Raw genomic sequence first — 24,060 nt, 5'->3', positions numbered from 1 at the left:
ATTTACTATTTTAACAATTTTAAGTGTATAATTAAGTGCTATTAAATACAGTTAAGTTTTTGTGCAACTATTTCCACACATCTCCTAAATTATTTTCATCTTGTAAATCCTGGAGTCTATACATATTAAACAATAACTCTTCATTCTCCTATACCCTTAGCCTTTGGCAATCACCATTCTACTTTCTGTTTTTATGATTTGACTACCCTAGGTGGAATCACACAGTATTGACCTTTCTGTGACCAAACTATTTCCCCTAGCAAAATGTCCTTAAGGTCCACTGATGTTGCAGCATATGTCAGAGTTTCCGTCCTTTTAAGGCTGAGTAATATTACATTGTATTATAGGTTCTAAAGACAGGCTGTCCCAAGGTGGGTCACTTCAGCATAAAGATTATATTTTGAACTTGAGGTAATGAGATTCTGTGGACTCAAGAGAAATTTTTTGCCCCTTACTTAGCTATTTGGCCAAATTAGGGGTCTTTCCCAGAATAAATTCAACTACTAGAGTTAAATTTTATCTGAGTGACCCATCTGTATGGCAGAGCAAACATCTAATTACCAAACATCTGCTCTTCTTATTGCCCTGTGAATTACATTCCTTTTCTTTGAAGTTCTAGACCCTTGTCTCCTCCTTAGTTCAGGATGACCTAAAGACTTCATTTTGCCTGACTGTCTTTGGAATTTCACGTGTATGTGGATTCCCTGTAGGAAATTAAATTTTATTTTCTCATGTTAATCTGTTTCATGTCCAATTTAATTCTTAGTCCAACTAGGAGGATCTAGAAAAAGACAGAACATTCTCGCTCCTTGGCCTTATGTATATTTCACAGTTTGTTTGTCTCTTTATCCACTTGGGTTGTTTCCATTTTTTAGCTATTTTTGAATAATGCTCCTATGAACATAGGAGTACAGATATCTCTTCAAGACCCTGTTTTCAATTCTCTTGGATATATAGCTAAAAGTAGAATTTCTGGATCATATGGTAATTCTATTTTTAATTCTTTGGGAAACCATCATACTCTTTGTCACAGGAGCTGCACCATTTTAACATTAGCACCACAGGAATTGCATAAGAGTTTCTTTCCCTTGTGCAATCCTTGCCAAATTTTCATTTTCTTTCTTTTTTTAAATAGTGGATATCCTAGGGGGTATGAGTTGATATCTCATTGTAGTTCTGGTTTGTGATTCTCTAATTATTAGTGATGTTGAGCATCTTTTCATGTGCTTATTGGTCATTTACATATTTTCTATGGAGAGATGTCTATTTGATTCCTTTGTCCATTTTTTTTTTAATTTTTTTTTTCAACGTTTATTTATTTTTGGGACAGAGAGAGACAGAGCATGAACGGGGGAGGGGCAGAGAGAGAGGGAGACACAGAATCGGAAACAGGCTCCAGGCTCTGAGCCATCAGCCCAGAGCCCGACGTGGGGCTCGAACTCACGGACCGCGAGATCATGACCTGGCTGAAGTCGGACGCTTAACCGACTGTGCCACCCAGGCGCCCCTCCTTTGTCCATTTTTAATAAGTTGTTTGTTTTTTGTTGTTGAGTTTTAGGAATTCTATATATATTCTGAATTCTATATATATATATTCTGTATATATTCTTAATCCCTGGTCAGATACATGATCTGCAAAAATATTCTCCCATTCTGTGGGTTTTCCTTTTCCTCTGTTCATAGTGTCTTTTGATGTATAATTAAAAAAATATATGAATTCTAAGTTGTCTATTTTTTCTGTTGTTGCCTATGCCTTTGGTGTCATATCTAAGAAATCATTGCCAAAACATACGTTGCAAACTTTTTGCCCTTTGTTTTCCTCTAAAAGTTTTATAGTCATTTAAAATTTTTTTTAACATTTATTTATGTTTTGAGAGACAGAGACAGATTGTGAGTGGGGGAGGTGCAGAGAGAGAGGGAATCACAGATTCTGAAGTAGGCTCCAGGCTCTGAGCTGTCAGCACAGAGCCTGATGTGGGACTTGAAATCATGAACCATGAGATGATGAGCTGAGCCAAAGTCAGAGGCTTAACCGACCTAGCCACCCAGGCGCCCTTAAAAGTTTTTTAGTTTTAAGTCTTACATTTAGGTCTTTGATCCATTTGAGTTAACTTTTGTATATGATATTGTATAAAGGTCCAACTTCTTTCTTTGGCATGTGGATATTGAGTTTTCTCAGTGCCATTTGTTGAAAACATTGTCGTTTCTCATTGAATGGTCTTGAGACAATTGTTAAAAATCATATGACTGTACCTATGAAGATTTACTTCTGGGATCTCTATTCTTTTCCATTGATTTATTTCTCCTTCTTCATGTTAGTACCACACTGTTTTGATCGCTGTAGCTTTGTAGTAAGCTCTGCAATTAGGAAGTAATAGACTTCCAGCTTTGTTGTTCCTTTTCAAGACTGACTATTTGGGATTGCTTGAGAGTCCATATGAATTTTAAGATGGATTTGTTTTTAATTTCTGCAAAAAAAATAATCGCTGAGATTTGTTAGGGATGGCATTGAATCTGAAGAACACTTTGAGTAGTATTTACATCTTAATAGTATTAAGTATTCCAATTCATGAACATGGGATGTGTTCCCATTTATTTATGTCTTCTTTAATTTCTTTTAGCAATGTTTTATAGTTTTCATTGTACAAGTCTTTCACTACTTAGGTATAGTTAATTCCTAAGTATTTTATTCTTTTTGGTGCTTGTGTAAACAAATTTGTTTTCTTAATTTCCTTTTTGGATTTTTCATTGTTAATGTAATAATAATGAAAATTATTTTTGTGTGTTGCCTTTGTATCTTATTATTTTGCTGGATTTATTTATTAGTTCTAAGGGGTTGACTAATAAATGTAGGAACTAGTGTTGATTTATTTCCCTTGCAAGGATATAAGTGCTACCATAATACAAAATACCTAGCACTGGTTGGTATGGTAAGAAAGTCACAAGGGACACCTGAGTTGTTCAGTCAGTTAAACAGTTGACTCCGGCTCAGGTCATGATCTCATGGTTTGTGGGTTCAAGCCTCGCGTCGGGCTCTGTGCTGACAGCTCAGAGCCTGGAGCCTGCTTTGGATTCTGTGTCTCCCTCTCTCGCTGCCCCTCCTCTGCTCATCTTCTGTCTCTCTCTGACTCTCAAAAATAAATAAACGTTAAAAAAACAGTCATGAAATAAATAGGTGGGACAGCAAAATAATCTAATAATTATAAGGTAAAGACAAAATATTCAGAATGGACCTTACAGAGAAGATGAAATTTGAGCTAGATCTGAAAATAAAGATTAATGAAAGTGTTGGGATTATAAGTCAAATTTTATAGGAAAACATGTGTCTGATTTCCTACTGATTATTGCCCTACTATGACCAATACTTCTATTTCCCTGAGACAAAGATAAAAGGAAATTATATCACACATCATAAAGATAAAGTGGAATTTAATTCAGTTATTTTTTTTTAGTATGAGCAGTTATACTCTAGAATTTAGGAAAGGAATGTATGGAAATTTTCTTCTGAAGATATTTTAAAAATAATATATATTTGTGTTGAAGAAATTTTACTTAGAGCTTTGGGTTTATTATAAATATGACTTATACTCTGATAACATTGTGTTGATGATTCCTCAGCAATGAAAAATTTATTGTCAAGTATGGCATTGACAAATCCAATATTTAAGTACTTCATATGTACTTCACACTGTAGCTTACACATCCACAGGTTGGACATTGTATGATTTAAATAATTGCAGAAAGATTTCACTGTAAAATCCTAGATTAAAATTGCTTCATTACACACAACATTTGAAGTTCAAGTTGATATATTACACAATGTTCCTTATCCTAATATTTTTCAATATTTGCTCCAAAATGACCATTACACATTCCTAATAAGGGTGCTTAAAGAAATAAAATTTAATTGAATGAAATAATGAGCTACCATAGATCTGATCATTCCATTCTACATTTTTTGACAATTGTGAAGATGAAATTTAAAATTCCATTAGTAGTTTCCTGGAACATATGATTTATAAACAAAAATAAAAAGCTTGCAAACATTTATGATATTAGTATTTCCTGTATGTAAAATGAATTAGTTAATGATACCATATAGGTGAAGAAATTTAATCATCCTTTAGAATAATTTGTTCCCCACTTAAGTTTGATATTTTGACCTACTCCTTACTTAGGTTTAGTAAATAGGGAGAGAAAGATAATAAACAAGTATGTTTATTTATTAACAGTAAATATCTGTTAATTCCATTATATCATGTTCTTTCCTATACAGATGAAGGTGTCTTGATAAACCAAGTCGTGGTTGCATTTTATAGAACCTACAGATGTATTTAAATTGTTGTTCTCATACCTGGCTGTGACTAGTTTTAAAATCCAGTGTAAAAGACATCCAGACTAGGAAAACTGTCAGAAAAATAGATAACGTAACTCAGTAGGAGAAAACAAGCTCAGAACTTACCAAAGTTAGTGCTTTTGAATGTATCTCAGAATTTGATTTAAGAGCATACACAGAATGGGCTAACATAGAGCTGAAGCATATTTTACCTGTCAAGGAAATATTCCACAAAACTACCTCACCTTTGTATTTTACTGCTTTATACATCATAGTTCAATGTGTGTGAGTGTGAGTGTGTGTGTGTGTGTGTGTGTGTGTGTGTTGGTTTTACAAAGCACAATAAGCCTAATTTTTAAAATGAGCAGGGATAATCTGTTTCACTCTTTGTATCCTCAGTAGACAGCTCAAAGGCTCAATGCCTGTCTGCAAGACTAGGGATATCTGGACTCTGTTACTATCTTCATAACCATTTCACATGCAGTCACCAGGATAGGCTACATGACAGCTGCCTTGATGGATCACTCACCACCATTACTTAATATCTGAGTTACTTAATATGGTAGATTCTATTCATTCTTAATTATTTTCAGGCATGGAGTGAATTGACTTGAAAATTATATTCATTTTTTAGGCCACACAGTACTATGTAGGCACTGTGGATGTAACTAGAAATATAGTCTCGTATTAAAAGCAAAAGGACCTATTAATTACTTCAATTTCAGTGATGTAGTACTTTTATACTTTCAAAAGTATAGCTTTGAATAAAAATGCCACCAAAAATTTAATAAGAATAAAAATAGTTGAATGCATTTAAATAACTTGTATTTAAGGAAACAGTTATTTTGCCAATTAATAAAATCTAACTGGCTACTCTGAAATAAATTCAGCATGGTGTGTCAAAGTTATTTGTGCTCATCCCCAGGCTTTAGCACAAGGTTTCTTCAGCAGGTTGACATTTATATTCAATGGAGAAAAAAAATAGAATTATAAATATTTTACATACATCTGCTTTTATTCTCAGAATACTAAGTTTGTAAAATCTGTGAAAATATAATATACTTTAAATATCACCAGGTCTTCCTGAAATACCACATGCTGGGTGATTAAAATCTTTTTTAAAAATAATTTTTTTTCTGCTAAATTTTAGTAAAATGAAGAAATGTAGAAAAATAGGAAATACATTAAAGTAATTTTAAATCTACTTTACTTGGACATTTTGAGCTAAGTTGTATTACACTGTTGAGGTACTTTATCAGTCTGATTGTTTTAATTAAGAGTTCTGCAATTTTTTTCTTTGAAAGACCAAGTAGTGATTTTCTTAGGATTTGTAGGCCATAGAGTCTCTAGTGTTTGATGTTTCTGTTGAGGGACAAGGGTTTGAATTTACTTGCTCTGTTCAAATCACCCTACTCTGTGGGATTTGAATCATACAGTTTGGGAGGAGGACCCTGAGCTAGCTAACAAGAATGCCAACATTAAGCACTTCTCATGCATACTAATGTGAGATGGTTGATTCAGGAGGAACAATTGTGCAATTGAGTTGCAAGATGAAGCAGCTACTCTTGTAAAACTTCATTTTTAATTAAAAGAATCATGTAAATTAAAGTTATGGTACTTGGTCTTGGGTATTTGACACGTATTTTAGAAATGAATGCAGTGAGCACCGTATTTGTGGCCAATGGTAAAAGGTGAGACTTTAAGTAAAAAATTTATGGAAAACTTATATCTGCCACCATTACTTGATAGTTCCCAGTGAATAAATACTTTTCTGTTTATATCTATGCTTATATCAACAAGTATAGTTTTTCAATATTATATGTAATGTGTTAACATTTGGGAAATCTGGATAAGTCATTGTACAAATATTTTCTAAATGACCAAAGTACAGTGTTATAAAATTATGCATGGGTAAAACATCCATGCAATGTGCAACACAGGCCAATGAGTTTTAGTATAACAGAGTAGGAAAAGTTTATTTATATGGTTCTGAATTCCACACTGCAACTGTCTTTTAAAGAACTACCAGTTGAAAAGGGTTGGTTTAGTATCAAAGAACATTTGTAGTTATATGAAGTGGTTATTAAAATACTCCTCCCTTTTCCAGTTACATGTCTGTATGAGGCAAGATCTTCATATATATCAACCAAAATAACATGTCATAATTAACTGAATGCAGAAACGGATGTGAGAATCCTGCTGTTCCCTATTATGTAGGATAATGAATAGATTTACAAAAATGTAAAAATGACACATTTCTCAATGATTTTTTGATTGGAGAAAATACATTTTTTTAAAGTTTATGTGTATTTATTTTGAGAGAGAGAGAGAACAAGTAAGGGAGGGGCAGATAGAGAGGGAGAGAGAATCCCAAGCAGGCTCCTCACCGTCACAACAGAGTCTCAAATGGGGGGCTTGAACTCAGGAACTAGGAGATCATGACCTGAGCTGAAGTCAAGAGTTGGACACAAAACCAACTGAGCCACCCGGGCACCCCAGAAAATGCAGTTTGTTTGTTTTTTATAAAAATATGTTGTTTATATTAACATGTAATGAATTTGTATTTATTGTTAAATGAGTTAATAAATTATTGCTCTTTAAATTTCTACATTGGCAAATACAAATATATAAAATTCAGGCAAATGCAAGCTCTTTAGAGTCCTTGTTATTTTTTAGGAGAATAAATGTTCTTTTTTTAAATGTTTATTTTTGAGAGAGAGAGAGTGAGAGAGAGAGAGAGCACAAATGAGGGAAGGTCAGAGACAGAGGGGGACAGAGAATCTGAAGCAGGCTGTGTGCTGACAGCAGAGAGCCTGATGTGGGACTCAAACCCACAAATCATGAGACTATGACCTGACCCAAAGTTGAATGCTCAACTGACTGAGCCACCCAGGTGCCCCAAGAGCATAAATGTTCTAAGATGAAAAGATTTGGGAGTGTTACTTTAAGAGATCCTTTACTTCTCTGGTTATGTTCACTTTGGCATCAAGATCTTGAATCCAAAAGGCAGGTATCTAAGATGTAATAAACAAACTTGTAAGAAACTGAATTTTTTACATATATGTTTTATTCTATGCAAATATGTGTATAATTAATTTTATAGGGAAACAATGTTTTCTGAAATTGGATTTCATTTCCTTTTCATTAAGAAATTGATAAAACTTAACCAATGGGAATGTCCAGGTCCCCTCTGCTCCTCTTCTATGAGTGGAATTGTGTTCTTACTCCTTAATATCTTTATCTTGCAGTAAAATTATTACTGGTTCTTTGTTTTTTGCTTAATTTTGATCAGGGAATCTTCAAACCTCACAATTATTGAATGATGCGGGGGTTGATGATCCTGGTTCATATGCTTTGTCAGTGACTATAACGTGAGCTGCCTCTGCAGCTTTTTCTTTTCAGGTCGGAGCTCCAATGGAACGTGTTCTAAGTGCTCTCAGGCACTTGTCTCGCAGCATTCTCTGACAACTGCAGCAAATAAAGGGAGTTCTATATGAGAGGACATGTGGTGCATCAGAGTGTTTATTTCCTTTTGTTTGGGAGATTTCTTGAGGAAATGAAGACAAAATGAAGACAAACTTCTTATTCATGGATGAGGATTTTTTATGCATGGGTGAAGTATGGATGGATGCCATTGTGCTTCCTGTGTACTCATTAGTTATATCATATCTAATGAAAAAATAACTACAAGTGTCACTGCTGAATCACTTCATAGTGATGACCATGTGGTTTATATGTGCAAAGCTATGGATTCAGTATAACAGTTTTAAAAGTATGTTTATATTGAAAAATAAAAAGTATGGCAAGCTGCAATTAAAATTTTATAGAAATACTATTGCATATTCTAAAAGTAAACTATCTCCCCACTGAAAGACAGACAGACAGACAGACAGACAGAAAAAAAGAAAGAAAGAAAGAAAGAAAGAAAGAAAGAAAGAAAGAAAGAAAGAAGAAAGGGAGAAAGAAAGAGAGGGAGCAAGGGAGGAAGGAAGAGAGAAAGAAACCAATGAGAGAAAGAAAACTAATGAAAGAAAGAAACTAATGAAAGAAATAAAATGAAAATAAGATTTTTGCTCTCACTTTTCTTGTGAGGAGGCCAGTTCTGGTCAACCTGTGGGTGTTTTGGTGGCAGAAAGAATTAGTCTAGGTCTTTGTTTTGCCTCAGATGGAGTGATCTATACCTAATGGAAATGTGACTATTTAAAGACAACCTATCATGTATTCTTTAACAGGCTTTTTGTCTTTTGTCACATACTTTCCCCCCTCTTTGTCCCAAATGTCAAATCAATCTAGGAAGCTTATCTCAATAGTACTCAAGAATTATAAACTTGCTAGTCAAAAATAATACTGGAAAACAGATTTTAGTGAAACAATGCTGACATCCAGTGACTACTTAAGCTAATGCAAAATTTGTAAGTAACAGGACTTGAGAGTGCTTGTTTATTTAAAGGTCTAGTCAATGTTATCAGCCTGACTGATCAATGAATGTATCTAGGTCACAATCCAGGAAACACCTTGCATAGTCAATCTCTGGAATATCAAAGACTACTATTCAATATGTCTATAAAATAATTGAAATTAAAGTTATTATGCCTACCACATATGATATATTCAACCTTCCACAATGTAGAAGTGGATATAAAAAGATATATAAATTGTTTTCATTTTAAGAAAATGGACACTATCCCCTCTTTGAGAGAAAAAGAGACAAACATTTCTATCACTACACTTATAAAATATGTATATATCAATTAATATATTTTATTAGTAAAATCATGTATAACTTACTAAAATAGATGCTTTATGTATTGAATATAGATTTATCCCTGCTAAGTTAAATGCAAAAGCTATTAGCAAAAATACTAACAAGAATATTAAATAAATAATAAATTTTAAAAACACTCATTTCTGGTGTATCCACTTCTCATAAATAATCTAAAGTTAACATAATTATTTTAAATACCTTTATAATAGTAAATTAATGGTACTGATGTTCAAATGCATATTTTAGATGTTTTCTTTAATCATTAATTTTATGGGTACAAAAACAACTTTGTATAGAGATTCTCATTTGTTGGTTAAATGTAGAAAATGCTTATTAATTGCAACACTTGCATTCCTAGTTGATTAATGTTTGTTCTACACCTGTTAGATGCCAGGAGATGTACAGACTACCAACAAAGAAACTTGGCATTAATATTAGAAGTTAGTTCTATGATTTCTTATATTTCCCATGCAATTAAAAAAATGATTCTTTTTCATCCATGTTGATGGTTAGAAATCATTAAAGCAAGTCCTGGTACTGTTTTTAGGATATCAATTCCTATTGGACAGAGATGGGATTTTTCCAATATTTCACCCATAGTTATATCATGATTTCTGATTTTAAAGATTTATGCTTTTACATTCAACAATTACTATAAATACTTTTATCATTCAACTATCAATACTGATATACATTTTTGGTTGTGATTATATATATCATGTGATAAATATTATATGTACACATGCATATATGTATATGTATGTGTATATATAAATATATACATTGAGAAAATATCCATGTATTCCTTTTTTAGTAACAGCCTTTTAAAAATAAAAATGAATAATTTTATCTCAGTTTTGATGCATAATAAAAATGGTGATATAGAATTTATTTCTTGGCATTGCTATGATTAATCTTACTATTAATAGATTTTCTACTATTGAATCATACTTCCATACATAGGTTAGTTTGCTTAGCTAGTTTGCTACTTAAAAAGCCCCCCAAAATGCAAAAAAAAAAAAAAACGTGAATAGCTAAAGGTAAGGCCAAGATAGTGTGGCAATTTCTTAGAAAGCAGAACAAGATGGATTTGTAATAGGTGGTATCCTGGCTCAATCTACAGGAAATTATCTGGTATGCTCTGTGCAATGTCAGATTTTGTTTCTTGCTTAGCACCTGTTTAAAGTCAAGGAATTTTAAGAAATTCTCTGTTTTAGTAAAATACTGTTTATTTTAACCCATGGGCTGTAGGGAAAATGACTAGAAAAGTGATCAAAACAAACATTGGAAATGTCTTCATTAGTCTTATAATGGATTGTTTTTGTCTTCAATTCAATTTTTATAGTCTTAAAATACAAAATATGAAGGCTTTTATATTATTAACCTTAAATTTTGGAATGTCCTATAAATATTTACCTTGTTTATTACATTTGCATGGATATCAATATCTCTTTCCCAGATTCTATAAAACTTACACACCATTCATTAAAAACAGTATCTAATCCATACATAGTCCACAAATCCTGTACCTTCTCAACCCTGACTTTAAAGTCATTGTTTCAAAAAAGTCATTATTTCTTTCTCGTTGTCTTGTTTTCCCTCATGCTATATGAGAAAAAGAAAAAAAAAGTGACTTTGCAGTGAGTGCTATAATTCTCAATTAACTGAAAAACAGTAGTGAACAGTTATCAGAACCTTACTCATCAAAAAATATAATACTATTTCAAAGTTTAAAGTTCTGAGATAACTATGTAAATATGCAACTTCCAGTAGTATTTCCTTTTTTGACTACCTTTTATTCTTTCTTTCTTTCTTTCTTTCTTTCTTTCTTTCTTTCTTTCTTTCTTTCTTTCTTTCTTTCTCTCTTGTTCAGAGAGAGAGAGAGTGCCTGAGTAGGAAAGAGGGGCAGGGAGAGAGAGAATCTCAAGCAGGCTCCACTTTCTGCATGGATGTGACAGTGACCCGTGACCCTGGGATCTTGATCTGAGCCGAAAGACAAAGAGTTGGGTACTCAACAAACTGAACCACTCAGGCACCCCTTTCCTTTTTTTTTTTTTGACTGGCTTTTAGAATGAAAAAAAAAAGAAAGAACTCTTGTGAGTTCTTTAACTAATTAAGGTAGCATTGCAAAGGAATTGGTAAGAGTTTATAAATGAAAAAGAGAATTTTTTAGCAGTTATTTTAATTGTTTTGTCCTTATACAGTAATATATTTAAAACTAAATCATCAGTAATTGCAGTTTTAAGTTTTCAGATAGATACACTATTTGCATAGCACATTCTAAAGAAAAGAAAAACTTTTTAGAGGTGAAGTGAAAATAACTTCTTAGTCAATAAAACCAAACACAGTCTTTCTTCTTTATTACTTATAAAGAAATAAGAAAGACATAAAGATTCATTCTATGCCATCATTACTCACCTCTTCAGTAGAGCTGAAAAGAGTTCATGAAAATTCATGTTCACAAAAGTTAAGTCTTAATAATTAGAATAAGGAAGAATAGAAGTCTAAGACACCAACATAATTGCCTTATCTTCAGTCTATTATTACTTGCAAGATTTGACTGTCATGTTGACTGGTTATCAGCAGCTTACACTACACATGGGGATAACAGACCTAAGGGTCAGGAGGTCCCACCTTGATTATGATGGATTTGTCCAAGTGCCCGGCAGAATGCCTAAAACTAGCAACGATTCAATAAATCTGAATGAATAGATCATGTCCTGTAGAACGATATTTTTAAAAAAGAGTTTACCATGTTCTTGATTTGAGAGTTTTTTTGTGTTTGGATTTTTTTCTTAGTTGTCTTCCTAGATACATGCCCTGATTTCTCCAACTGGAAATTTGGCTTTCTAAAACTAGGCACAATGTTTTCCACCAACTTTTCACAGCAAAAGAGCACATAGAATCTGTTTGACAATGATTAGTTGGATGACCAATAATTTTTCTGACAAGAAAGAAGTTACTTTGTATGTTCCTAATGATATTTTGAATAATATCAGATAAATGATATTGTGAGTAAAAATTCATAATAGAGTATTTATTTACAATTTATTATACAGCTCATATACATGGGCAATGTAGGAAATATCCATTTTACATAACAAGTTAGATGGATTGTTTTTATGCTTAATATATTCTAATTTCCAATTAACTTTTCATTATACATTTAATTATATCACAGATCATTTTAATTACTTAGGAGTAGTAATGGATTATCTATTTTTCAGGGTACTTCCCAGAGAATTTCCAAATAAAGGGTTATTCTCCTTTTGTATCCTGATAGAATTTGTCTCTAGTTATATATAATGAATATTTTCTTAACCTAAAGTAATCTTCACTTTTAAATATTTTAGAAAACATCTCTTGTCTTGACAATGGAAAATACCTAAGATGCTGAGGGTCATTAATGAAGTAATTGTGAAGACTAATCTTGCTTTGGATTAATATTAAGTTTCCAGAATCTTCAAGAGTATGTAACTATATAATTTAATTTATAAGTTTAGAGCCAAAAGAAACCACTGAATTTAGAGTCTGACAAGGTGTTTTACTAAGAGAAGTTCTTATCTGAATGGCAAACAGGTGAAGCTTTGACTCTCTTAAGATTAACTTCCATACTATCCAATATTTTCATGCTGAGAAAGCATGGGCATCATCCTGATTTAGAAGGATTTAGGAATTTCCATACACAAAACCCATGAAACACACAAATACCCATTTTTCCTTCAAAATGGAACTTTAGACATAGGTTTGACTTGTACTCATGCTATTTGTAAATAATAAAAGAGCTAGTTGGTTAAACACTGCCAAATCACTGAAAAATAAAATTATTCCTTAAATACTTATTTAAAATAATATACTTTAAATTTTTAGGGGATGTAAACATTTGAATTTAATTAGATGACAGTAGGAAAGAATCAGGATGAAAATCCCATAGGGATTTAAAAACTGTAGATCTTTAATGAACATTTGTTACTTGTGCAAAACATTTACATAACTTAACCGTATTTCCACAGATTCAGAAAATACATCTGGTGTCAAAAAAACCTCAGAGTATCAGACAACTTGAAATGTAGAACTTAGAAGCTGATGGAGAGTAATGGAAAGAATCTATAGATATTGGATCATTAGAAGATCCAAAATGATTAACAAAAATAAAAATAACATAGCAATAGTTATTATTTGCTAAGCATTTTTATGTTTATCTTTCCAAGAGTTTCTCATTATTAATTTATTTAATGCCAAACAACTTAATGAGGTTTGTAACACATGAACAACCTGAGTTTACAGATAAAGACTCTGAAGCAAAAGGACATTAAGATACTTGCCCAGAATCATGTAAATAATAATTTCAGGACTCTGGATTCAATATCTAATAGTGCGGCTTAACTATTTCTCAATAGTAATAAGATAATGTAAGACAAGCTAATAATTAATAAGATACTATTAATAAGGGGTGCCTGGGTGGCTCAGTCGGTTAAGCATCCAACTTCGTCTCAGGTCATGATCTCAAAGTTTGTGAGTTTGAGCCCCGCATCAGGCTCTGTGCTGACAGCTTAGAGCCTGGAGCCTACCTCGAATTCTGCGTCTCCCTCTCTCTCTGCTCCTCCCCTACTCATGCTGTGTCTTCCTGTCTTCTTCAAAAATAAATAAAAACATTAAAAAAAATTTTAAAAAGGTACTATGAACAAGATAATACTAATAGTTAATTTCTTAATATTAATCTGATACTAATAATAGCGATATTGTTTTTCAGAAATAGGACCTTTGCTTATCTCTGAAATGGTTATAACACTAATATAGACTTGATAGGTTTGTTGTCAGATTTAATAATGCTAGCACTTGTTTTAACATTTTTATATTCTACAAATGTTCACTCTTATCTTAATATATACTAATGTGCATCACTCATACAATTGTCAGTGTGCTTATGTGAATGTTTGTTTCATTACTTAGATTGGATGTTGTCAAAGTTTTTCTGTACAAGGATTTATAATATACATGGGGGCTTTACGAATCACAAATTCTCTGTCTCAAATTAGTCAACTCTAGTACTAAACAGCCATAAACATATGTTTATGTTTACTCATAGGTAAACAAATGAGTGACTGTGTTCCAATAAAACTTTATTTAGAAAAATAGACAAGGCTAATTACGTTCACAGGCAATAATTTGCCAAACCCTGGCTTAGATAATATTGGTTTAGACATGATAGAGATAGGTTAAATTTGTCTTGTACTTACAGACTCTATAACTAATATGTAGCTCTAGATGCACATTATATTGAATCTTACCTATAATATCTCCATTATAATATCTTTAGATAGAGCTGCATGCCAGCCTGGTAGCTTCCAAGCATGGCTTGCTTATGGGATTCTTATTATATGGTAACTATTTCAACAACTCAAATGACAAACATATATTTCCAAGGCCCCAAGTGAGCTAACAGGTTGACACCTGAATTAATGATTAGATGAACAAAAGCTGCTTTCACATATATATCCCATGCAGCTATTTTAAACTGTACATAAGACAACTAGAAGATGGAAATTTTATACACAATGTCAAGAAGCACTTTGGAAAATGTGATTCTATGTAGAAGGAAATTTCTGGGGAAGTCTCTATTATATTTAACTGGCAGCTTGACTGCTGAGCAGATGATACTAATGCAGAAGGTGCTGCATAAATTTCTCATTAAAACAGAAACATGAACTTTTTATGTGAAAGCACTTTAACTCCCTACTCCTGTATCTGCAGTTTGTTTTCTAGTGAACATCAAGTTTAAAAGAGAAACCTTATATGTGTTTTTATTGATATGAATGAAAAACTAAAATGATACATTTGGAGAAACACATAGAAAACAAATATTTTATGTTTTTATATGTAGGATGATGCTTGATGAAAATGATACTTAACTTTATTTTGTCTACCTTCAAAACATAGTTATAATTTCATTTGGTGGTTCCATCCCTTGTGTGACTTCAATTTCTATTAAGTTAATGGAAATTTCATATTTTGGACTTCTTACTTCTCAAATGCCCTCACCTGCAACTTTACAAACTTTATACGTAGACTAAATCACCTTTGTGGCATTCTGACAAAAAGACCTCACCTACAAACGTACAAATAGATGCACATATTCACTGTAAAAAATGTGGATTTCCCCCAGCCTTGCTTGCTTTTTTGTGTTCCTTAAAAGAAGAGGATGTCTTCTCATCCAGAGCTAATGCCTCTCGCATCTCCTTGTTAGTCCTTTAATCATCTCATGGCTTGATGTTCTCTTACTCTCTTCCTGAATCTGTCTCTAGCTCCAGAATCCTGAGTCTCCCTTTCATTCACTCATTCTCCTCAGTCTGAAAAAATCAAAATTCTACTAGATCTCCTGTCTTAGACACTGAATCTCCCCTAGTTGTCATTTTAATTTTCTTTTTTCCTTCTTTGCTAAACATCCTAGAAAAATAGTCTCTATTTTCTTACTATCTTTAAAATAAGGTATCATCTGATGCTGCTTATAAACCCATAATATAGCTTCTTAGTTATTTCAGGACCTTGGATCTTTTAACAATCTCATGAAAGTTATGGGTTTTCTCCTTCAATAATGCACATACTTAGAGAATTCTTTATATAAGTTTAGGGTATTCAGACCCCTTGAAGCTCCTCTATGATAACAAGTGATACATTCATCTTAAGCTAAGAATCCCTGCACTTGTACCTGGTCCTTCTCTTTCCTTGATCTTTGTAGTCTCTGTCCTGTTTAATTTTGATGCCACTTCCAGTGGATGTCCTCTATGTGGGTCCTGAGTTTAAAAGGAGCCCTGTTTTCCTTTTGGAGCACTCAGAGCACCTTAGTACCTACTGTGGACTCTTTATCCGACTACTGCTGTGGACAACACTCTTCCTAGATTCTCTGTTGATTTCTTTCTGTAATCAACCCCCATAGATTCCAATACCACCTACATAGTCATGAAACTTAAATCCATGTATCTTTCCTCATTTCCTCCATGACTCCCGGGTCTTGTGCTGGACATCTCTTCTTATACATTGCACAGTGAGTATGTCAAAAATTACCTATAATATTCCCTCCAAATCTACCCCTACCCTTACTTCCTATCTGGATGAAATGAAACATCATGGCCAAAAACTGGGGGAACCATCCTTGCTACTTTTAGCCTTTATATCAGATCTATGAGGAAGTCATTTTGACTATACTCCTTATTTACTGAGATTCTTTCCATATTCTTTCAATCTGTTGTACAGTTTCTGGATGTGTCATTTTCAACCATACAACCTTAGTTCTATAACCAACCATTGTCATACATCCACACCTCCATTCTAGAGTCACTCTCTACTAACATCCACTTAGGTATCCCATACACTAAACATAATACATTCAACTTAGCTCAGTTGTCAAGGTGATTTACTGCTGCCTACACTTTCAGCCAAATGTCCTGCCAGTCATTAATATGTAGCTTGACATCTAGTCATAATGAACTACTTGTGATTCCCAAAATATAATATATAATTTCTAGATAGTTGGCCCTGCACCCATGGTTGGGAATTTTCTCCCTTTCCCTGACAGAGAAACTCACTAAACCCTTAAGAATCAATTCAATGATCAAAGCCCCAGAGAAATTTTGCCCAAACTACCTTTCCAGACTTTGATGTTACCCTTTCTCCGGATTCAACAGACCTTCAGTGAGGAAGCAAGACAATTCAAAGAGAGAAAATAAAATATTTAAGCTAAAGTTTCATTAGGGGTCATATTTTTTTAGCTAGTTTTTAGTTTTTCACATAATTATGAAGGTCAGTTTTTATATTCTGGTTTTTGATATTTTTTACTACTGTTAGATGGATGTCCCAAATAGCATGTGTACTTTAATTTTTTATATCAAAGTATTAATAATTATAGTAGGCAATGCCACCCCCAGAAACGTGTCCACATCCTAACCCTCAGAACTTATGACAGGATATATGGCAATGGGGAATTAAGTTTGAAGATGAAATATTCAGTTTGCTAATTAGCTGAACTTAAAAAGCTGAACTTAAAAAAGTTGTCCTTACTCATATTCTTTGTGACAACTGAGTAAGTTGCTACAGGTCAAAGAGCTAGTAGTGTCTTGCTTCATAGATAAAAAGCATCATATAGATGTTGGCTCCTATTATTGTTCTTCTTTCTATTATTATATTTCAGGTACCATTTTAGACACTGAACTTGAAAAGATAATTACACTGGGCTCAGTGTAATTATAGAAATCCTTATAAGTTGAAGAGAAAGTAAAAGAGTAAGAAAACAATGTGCCATGGAAAATGACCAGAGAGATACCACATTGCTGGTTTTGAAGATGAGCTATGGGGCAAGGAATACAGACAAAGTTGGAAAGGGCAAAGAAACGAACCCCTCTGAGAGCCTAGAAACGAATATAGCCTTGTATTTTAGCCAAGTGAGATCCATGTTGGACATACAACTTACAAAAATTAAGGTAATAAATTTATCTTTAAGGCACTAAGTTTGTGGTAATTTGTTGAGAATAGATACAAAAATCAACATATACCTTTCCCTATTCCTGATGTTTAAATCTCTCCCACTGGAAATGCAAAATTGTGGAAAACATACCATTAGAAAAATTAGGAGAAAACAGTAAGTAAATTAATGTTTTAAAATGTAGAAAATAATAACCCAAAGTAACCAGAAATAATCACAGCCTTAGTTTTTAATAAAATTAAAGTATTTATAATGCAACTATAAAGGCAAAATGAAACCAGTTACTAAAACTTCAGACAAATCTTCCCAAATCTTCTAACATTTAAAACTATTTCATCTCATACATTGTTATCTAAAATCTATGAACTGTTAAAAACACAATTTTTGAAAAATTGATTTATTAGTTGAAACGCATGAATTTGTCACTTGGAAAGTGGTAATTATAAGAAATAATTTTATGAGAATTTACCAATAACTTTATATTAAGGCAATGGTATCAAAACACTGGATGGGCTTACTAGTATACTATCAGAATATTCCTGACTAGTCCTATATTGACACGACAATACAGATTTTTTCTTTTGTGCTTATGAGCAGATGAGGCAAAATGATATCATGCTCCCTATTTATTTGACTAATATCCTATCTCTAGTTGCCTACTAATTAAGTTTTAACTCTTACTAAACTTTGAATTCATAAAATGAAATTAGAGCATATAGAGTTTGTGCAAGAATTATCATTTAAAATTCTCTAGAAGGGTGGAGTTTATTTTCCAAAATGGTTTAATTTAGATATTTTTCTCTGTCTGTCTTTTCCCCCCTTTTTATCCTGCTTCAGATTTTAGCAAATATCCTGAGGGGAACAGTATGCATTTAAGGAAGGCCCCCCAACTTCCTGTGTTAAGCCACGTTTCTCTGAGCCTTAAGTATGGTGTGGCTATACACCTCAGCAGGTGTAGCCTTCTTCCTTTAAATACCCTGGAGAAACCATGGCTTCAGAAGTCATTTTATTTCTCCTGTTGTATCCTTTCTCTGAAGTCTTAACACTCCAGTTCTTCAGGATCTCTTTGAAGCTTCAAAGAAATCACTTTTGGGTTTTTGTTTTATTTTGTTTTGTTTTGCTTCTCTTGTTGATTGGGTGGGGGCATGTAGTCACTTGACCCAATCCAGAAGAAAAAACTGATTAAAAAAAATTAATTATATGAAGAAAAAATTTCCTGTGCTGTTCTCTAATGAGTACTTCTATGATACTTTGGCAATAGAACTTATTTAGAAACCAGTATCATGTATACGCCACGTGCCATTTTCAAAATGTTATATACAGACAGACTAAATATAATGAGATAAAAAAAAGGTCTGTTTTTTAAGCAGCCATTATTTTCCCCAATTACTTATTGTTTTATTCTTCTGTCTTGGCACTTCTAGTCACTGGCCATTTTAATTGCCTATTATATTCCCTTTTAGTTAGATGGGAAATTAGTACATCTTTTGGTTGGAGGCAACAGAAATATAAGACATTAGCTCATGAAGTTCTTATTAATACAGAAAAATTAAGGTGTGAAAAATAATCCATAATCTTTGTATGCAAAGTACTTGTACAAAGTCAGAAAATATGTACAGTACATAATATAGAAGTTTATTCCCCTCATCACCTCTTATCTTCCCCTGTCCCCATTCTTCTTCCCAAAGTTTACCAGTGTTACCATTTTTTGTAATTCCTTGCAAAATAATTTAAAAAGAGAAAGAAAATATACATGTCTATATTTAATTTTATGCAAAAGAGATAATTACATACATAAAATTACTTAACAAAATCATTTGGAGATTCATTTATTAAGCAAATGTTTTCTGAGTGTCTATCATGTTTCTGGAATTGAATTTTAACTTTGTCATTTCCAGCTTAAGACTCTGACCAATTTTCCTAGTCATTCTGTCTCAATTTCTTTGTATTTATAATAGAGGAAATAGTTGTCCTTACTCATATTCTTTGTGACAACTGAGTAAGTTGCTACAGGTCAAAGAGCTAGTAGTGTATTGCTTCGTAGATAAAAAGCATCATATAAATGTTGGCTCCTATTATTGTTCTTCTTTCTATTATTATATTTCAGGTACCATTTTAGACACCAAGAATTTATTAGTAACAAAGTTGACAAAGATCTTGATTTAAAAAACCTACATTCCCATGGTGGGAGGAGCAGATGATAAACAAGTAGACTAATAAGTAGAACAATAATATAAGCTACTGACATGTACCATGAAGATAATACAAAGTTGATGCAACAGACCAGGACCAGGTAGAGATGGGGGAGGTAATCAAGCAATTCTGGCACAGTGGTTGGGGAAGGTCTCTGACATACTGATATTTGAGTTGGGATGTAAGAAATGCTAGTACCAGGAGGATGAAAGGAGATGTATTTCAGGTAGAGAAAAGAGAAAGTAAAAAAAAAAAAAAATCTCTGGTTTACATGAAAATGAGTTTGATGTTTCATGTTAAAAAAAAAAAAAAAAAAGGAAAAGTGTAGCTTTCTGAAAAGCAGTGAGCCGGGCACAGTGGATTAAGAGAGAGGTTACATAAAACCTGGGGAGAAGGTCTTTTATTGGCCATAGTAATACAGCAACCAGTACCAGACTTGCCTTCCAACTATAAGTTGGACAAGCTCTATAAAGTGCTTCCAGTTGTTGGAAAATAGGTAATGTCAAATTGTGTCTTGTGTTGAGCTAGAATATCTGATGAGGGGCACCTTCCTCAGTGCAAGGTAGTGGAGCCCAGAGAGGGGCTCTGTTGATAAGCTGAGAAGACAGATGTCATAGCTGAAGTGGCTCCAAAGTGCAAAGGTCAAGAGAAATCTATATAGGAGGATGAGAGGTGGAGGAATGAACTCGGAATCTGTACATGGGATTCAACAACAAATTTTTGACAGAGAGCTTGTCTTCAGATATACTGGATAAGACTCCATAAGGCCCAGAAGAGTAGTCACTATGGAGCTGAGAGCAGAACAGAGATACCAGAGGTCATACATTTTGTGAAACTTTGGGGTTCCAGCTTAGTGCCTAGAGGGATATTCCTGTGCTTCTTAGGCATTCAGATAAGACAAGGAACAGAAGACCAGGATGTTGTAGAAAGAACAATAGGGACTATGCCCTAGAACAAGGTTTGGCAAACAGTGACTGGAAAGGGACAGATAGTAAATATTTTCATCACATATTTCATCTTGTTTTTTAATAAATATTTATCAGTATAAGAATTCCTTAGCTGTGGACAAAAACAAGCCACTGGATTTTGTCACCTGGCTTTAGTTTGCCAACCTCTAGTATAATATAAATCTACATTCTAAGGCTTAAATCAACACTAAAATAGGCCTATCACAATAAAGAATAAAATCAAGTCTGCATGATCAAAATGATTCCCTCAAAGTTAAAAACTGCTTATCAGAAAAAATCAACATATATTAACATTAAGTTATGGTTTATAACTGACTATAATGTATCATCAACAGGGTGGAGCATAAACTCTAAAATATTTATAAAAGCAAGAGAATGCAATCTATAATAAAAGAAAAATGAAGGAGCCAATAGAAACAGATGCCAAAATTACCCAGATGTTGGAATCAACAGACAGGAATGTAAAACATGTGTTATAAATATGTTCATGGACTTAAGAAAAAAGATAGTCATATTGAGTGAACATATGGGGAATCTCAGCAGAGAAATGAAAACTATTTTTGAAAGAACCAAATTGAAATTTAAAAACTAAATTATAAAATACAGGAAATGAAAAATTTACTTGATGAGCTTAACATCAGATTGGAGACATCAGAGTAAAGTGTCAGTGGCCTGGAAAACAGATCAATAAAAAATATATGAATAACAGAGAAATAGAACAAAAAATAAATGAACAGAGCCACAGTGACAAGTAGGACATTACCAGGAAGTCAAATTACATGTTACTGGCATCTCAGAAGAAGAGGAATATACAGTCGAGCAGAAAAAATATCTGAGGAACTGATGGATAAAAATATTCTCAAAATTGATGAAAAATATTTGCAACTTAGAAATGCACAAACTTTAGTGAACCTCAAGTAGGATGCATACAAAGAGAGCATGCCTAGTAAAATCATAGTTTAGTCACTGAAAAGCAAAGATGAAGAGAAACACTTTGAAGTTAGCCAGAGAAGGACACGTTGTAAAGAGGCAAACTAAGAGCATTTCCTCAAAAAAGGTTTATACAGCTTTTATTCAGCCACCATGATTCATATACCACTTTATAATGCTTCTGTCCATCTAGGCACATGAAACAATAAAAAGGATAAATTATGTGTGCACACATGTACACCCACACATACAACACATGTAGCAATGCGATTGATGCTGGAGAAGTGTTTCACTCCTTTATGTTTTGTTGAATTTATCCAAAATGTTGGATTTGCTTTAGACAAAATTTGAATGAAATATTTCCTAAAGTCTGCCTTAGCATACTTCACTGATTCTAAGGTGTGTCCATGTTCTTGCTGACTTACTAAAGGGAAATAAAATTTTATAAACAAAATGGCATTTAGTTTTTTTTAAAAAGTCCTTTGTCAACTTCATATATCTACAGACAAAAAAATCATTCTCTGTTCTTTTTTTTAAGTTTGTTTGTTTATTTTTTTAAGGAGCCAGGGAGGGGCAGAGAGAGAGGGAGACAGAGACTCCCAAGTAGGCTCCACGCTGTCAGCACAGAGCCCAACATGGGGTTTGAACTCACGACCTGTGAGATCATGACCTGGAACCAAAGTCAGGTGCTTAACCAACTGAGCTACCCAGGAGTTCCCCAAATCACCCTCTATTCTAATTCTCCTAATGGAAACTTTTTAGGTAAGCTAAAGTCAAATTAAACCTGTCATTTAAAAAGTAAATGAATAATAATGCCATACTGTTATTACTTTAGTTTTTCAGATTTTATTATAAACTTCCCCTTCACATCAAACACAGCATATATGCAAAATCTATAAAATGTTTCTTTGCTTATTGTATAAAGCAAGTTAATGCCTCAAAACATATGTTATACTGAGCAATCTCCAAATGCTTTTATCAATACATCCTGTTTTGTATTAGGTTTCAAAAAGGTCATCAGTCTACAAGAAGTTGAGAAAGCGCTGCCAATTTTTATGTCTTGGCTTGGCATTAGCAGTCACACTGTCAAATGTGGCCTTTAGAGAGAATTCTGACCTACTGGAAAACAGGCAGTTCAGCTGGAGACTGTATGAAGGAAGTCACCTGACAGGCAGGTCTAAAAGAGAAAAAATAAATCCCTTCTCTGGCTACTTCTCAGAAAGATTCTTTACCTGCTAATTTTTCACTTTCATTTAGGGAAAAAAATGAACAAAGAAGTGAATATATTCATCCAGCAATTATAGTCATTATGCAAACTCATAAATTTCAAATCTTTAGAGCTTCTCAGTTTGGTCTACTCTATTGTTCATTAATTTGAGTGTCATAAAAAAGGAAGCATTGGAATAGGAAAGGAAGACAAGCTGAACATTCGGGTTTGCATTCCAAGTGCTCTGTTCATATTAAAAATGAGACCAGCACCATTTTGAAAATCTTGACTTTGAAAAAAAATATCTAAAATAGGTAAGTGGTGAATATTATTAGGAGAATCCTCTTTGAATAAAGCCTATATTTTAATGAACACGTTTTTCTTGCTTGCCTATAGTTTTTTTTTTCAAAAATGGAATGTTTCTTTTTATTCCTAATAGGTTATTATCCTCGTTTTATATTAACATTTCATAAACATGTTTTACATTAACAATTATATTTTTTCAATTTTTTCTGTACTTCTGCAATATCTACAAAAAATAAAATTGATAATATACTGATAGGTGATGCAAGCGATGAAAAGTAGAATGCTAAGAGGAAAAGTAAATATAGACAACTCTTGAAAGTTAAAATGCCCACACTACCCAAAGTCACCTACCAATTAAATGCAATCCCCATCAAAATACCAAAGGCATTCTTAGCAGAAATAGAAGAAACAATTGTAAAGTTTCTGTGTAACCAAATAAGACCCAGATAACCAAAGCAACACTGAGGAAAAGAACAAAGCCAGAGCATATCACACTTCTGGATTTCAAATTATATTATGAAATCTTAGTAATTGAAACAGTGTGTTACTGTTGAAAATAGACACATCAACTAATGGACAGAATAGAGAGCCCAGCATGTATGGTCAACTAGTATTTGACAAGGCAGTCAAGAATACCCATGGGGTAAAGGATAGTGTCCTCAATAAATGATGAGAAAACTGGAAAAATGCATGGAAAACACTGAAACTGGACCTCTATTTTACACCATTTGCAAAAATTAACTCAACATAGATCAAAGACCGAAACATACCTTATATATTTTGGATACCAGCCTTTTATGGGATATGTCATTTGCAAATATATTGTCCTACTTAGTAGGCTGTCTTTTAGTCTTGTTGACTATTTCCTTTGCTTTG

The sequence above is a fragment of the Lynx canadensis genome, chromosome A3 (genome assembly GCF_007474595.2).
Source record: "Lynx canadensis isolate LIC74 chromosome A3, mLynCan4.pri.v2, whole genome shotgun sequence".
Lineage (NCBI taxonomy): Eukaryota > Metazoa > Chordata > Mammalia > Carnivora > Felidae > Lynx > Lynx canadensis.
The sequence above is the reverse complement of the archived record's forward strand: the minus strand, read 5'-3'. Positions refer to the sequence as shown.